Below are 2,298 nucleotides of genomic sequence, written 5' to 3'. Positions count from 1 at the left end.
GAGCATTAAAAATAAATATCGTCTCATTAAAATCTTACCAGAAAAATTCAGTGAAATAAAACCTAAGTGACGGGAAAATAGTACAGCTACTTCCCCTAATGTTAATCATTGAAAATTTTTGAGTCAACGCATTCCAGTCTTGTGAATTAATTTTTTGAATGTAGAAGTCGACAGCGTTTTTATGAATAAGTCAACCACATTTTCATTTGAGCGAAGTTGTTAGATATCGATGTCGTCATTCTTTTGAAACTTATGTGTATGAAAGATTTTGAAAAAATATGTTTTGGCATCTCACCTTGATATAACCTCCTTTGAGTTGTGTAATACAAGTTGCATTGTCTTCATACAAAATAGTTGGATTATCTTTTATTGAAATTAACCCACATGATGCTTGGATATGATAGGTTATGTTCTTTAATCATATACATTCTCGTCCTGCTTCATGAATTGCAATAATTTCAAAATGATTTGAGAATGTTGCTGTCAAGAATTGCTTCACAAATCTCCATGGTATAGCTGTTCCTCCACATTTAAGCACATATCCTGCTTGTGATTTAGTTTTATGTGGGTCAAAGAGATAACTTGTATCTGCATATCCCACTAAAGCAAATTTCGACATTTGAGAATAGAATAAGCCTAAGTGCCCTTTAGATAATGAAAGATATGTTTAACACCATGTTAATGTTTTTGAGTTGGTGTAGAGCTATATCTTATAAGGAGATTTACAGAAAAAACTGTCTAATCGAGTGCAATTTACAAGATTGATCAAGAACTTTTTCTCCATCTTAAAGGGGAGAAAATGGATTTTTTTCATATCAAGTTATCGAACAACCATAAATGATGCCAATGAATATGCATTATCCATATAAAAGCGATTTAAGACTTTTTCTTTATGAGTATATTGATGAACAAATAATCCTTCTGGCAAATGTTTAATCTCAACTCAAGACAGAATTTGATTTTTCCTAAATCTTTAATCTCAAATTTATTTTTCAAATCATCTATAGTATTGTTGAGCTATTCAGGATTTCCAATTAAATTTAAATCATTAACATAAACTGTTACAATTGCAAATTCAATATTTATTTTCTTTATGAAAGTACATGGGCAGATATTGAAATTTTTATAACCACTCCTTAAACGAATATTCGCTAATGCGATTATACCATATGTGTCTGGATTGTTTCAATCCATATAATGATCTTTGAAATTTATTTGAAAACATGGTTCTCGAGCATGTATCGTTTGTTCTTGGCACTTTAAATCCTTTGAGGACTTTCATAAATATGTCACTATCAAGTGAATCATACAAATAGGTAGTTACTATATCCATAAGGCGCATATCAAGCCTTTGTGACACAATCAGACTAATTAAAAATTTAGAAATGATGATGTCCATTTTGGGAGGATTTGTTTCCTCATAATCAATTCCTAGTCTTTGTGAGAAACATTGAGCTACGATTCGGGCTTTGTATAATGTGATTTCATTATTTATTTTTCTTTTCGTACAAAAACTCATTTGTATCCTATAGGGATTACATTTTAGGTGTTCAAATTACAGATCCAACACTTTTCGTTTCTCTAAAGAATTCAATTCAACGTGTATGACTTCTTTCTATTTGGCCAATCATTTCTATTTTAACAATTTTTAACTGACCGCGGTTCAGAATTCTCATTTTGCATAATATCATAAGCCACATTGAAGGCAAAAATATTGTCTATAACAACATTATTTCATTCCTATAGTTTATGAGATGACATATAATATATTGAAATCTCATAATTTTCGAAACACTTGTGAGTATTAAGGGAAATCATATTTTCAATATTTGATTGATCAATCTATTCTAATGTTACTTTTTTTTCGAAGTTTTGGTTGGTTTTCTCTTGTAGTTTTCTTTTTCGAAGTACAATGTCTTTTGAACCAATTAGTCAACTACACTTGTGATGTATTTGAGATTCATTTGTTACAGCTGATTTTCCTTCAAAGACATCAATTTTTGTTGGAATATATGACTTCGTCACTTTTCTTACCTCAACATATAGATCAGATAATTGATTTGTAACTATTTGCAAATGAATAATATTTTCAACCTTTTGTTTATATTGGTTGTTGTAGGGATCAAAGTGAGATAGAGTCGTTTCATTTCAATAAATTTGACTTTGTTTTTCAAGTGTAGTTTTTCTCTTCCAAAATTGAAAAAGTCATTTTATCAAAATAACAATCTGCAAAACATTCAGTAAATAAATTACCAGTTAAAGGTTCAAGATACCTAATAATAGATGGTGAATCAAAAC

This window comes from Olea europaea, chromosome 13, assembly GCF_002742605.1.
Source record: "Olea europaea var. sylvestris chromosome 13, O_europaea_v1, whole genome shotgun sequence".
NCBI classification, from domain to species: domain Eukaryota; kingdom Viridiplantae; phylum Streptophyta; class Magnoliopsida; order Lamiales; family Oleaceae; genus Olea; species Olea europaea.
Note: the sequence above shows the minus strand (reverse complement) of the source record.